The sequence below is a fragment of the Microtus ochrogaster genome, chromosome 2, assembly GCF_000317375.1.
Source record: "Microtus ochrogaster isolate Prairie Vole_2 chromosome 2, MicOch1.0, whole genome shotgun sequence".
In the NCBI taxonomy this organism is placed as follows: Eukaryota; Metazoa; Chordata; class Mammalia; order Rodentia; family Cricetidae; genus Microtus; species Microtus ochrogaster.
The window spans coordinates 58,102,843-58,103,408 of record NC_022010.1 but is presented as its reverse complement, the minus strand read 5'-3'; positions in this window follow the sequence as shown (position 1 = coordinate 58,103,408).

The following is a 566-nucleotide window of genomic DNA, read 5'->3' as shown; positions in this document are numbered from 1 at the left end:
TATTACATCTAATATGTTATAATTAATATGCTATATGTATACTGCATTTAAAAAACTATATGCCTCATTTTATAAAACAAGTCATAATATTATATAATACCACTATATATTATTATATAATATTTAAAAATATTTTAAGAGAGGTTCACATTTATCCTGAATAAATAAGAAAATAGATGTGTTTACTATTGTTATATATTTAAAGTTTATCAAATTATGTTTTTATACACATGTACATAATAAAATGATTACTATAGCTACAATATCAAAATATTAATCACTTCATACATTTAATTATTTTTGAAGAAAAGGCACCAATAATCTGCTCCTTTAACAAATTCCTAGTATTCAATTAAATATTATAGTTATAGTACTTCATCTGTTTGCTGAGGCTCTGGATTTATTTCCCTAACATAAATAAAATTCGAACAAATTAGTCAACCTCTCCTTTCATTTCTTCTCTACCTTTTAAGCATCAGTTTGCTTGGTTGCTTCTATGTGTTTTACTTTTTTTTCCCCTTAGATTCATCATTGAACTGGAAACATGCAATGTTTATCTTTTTTTT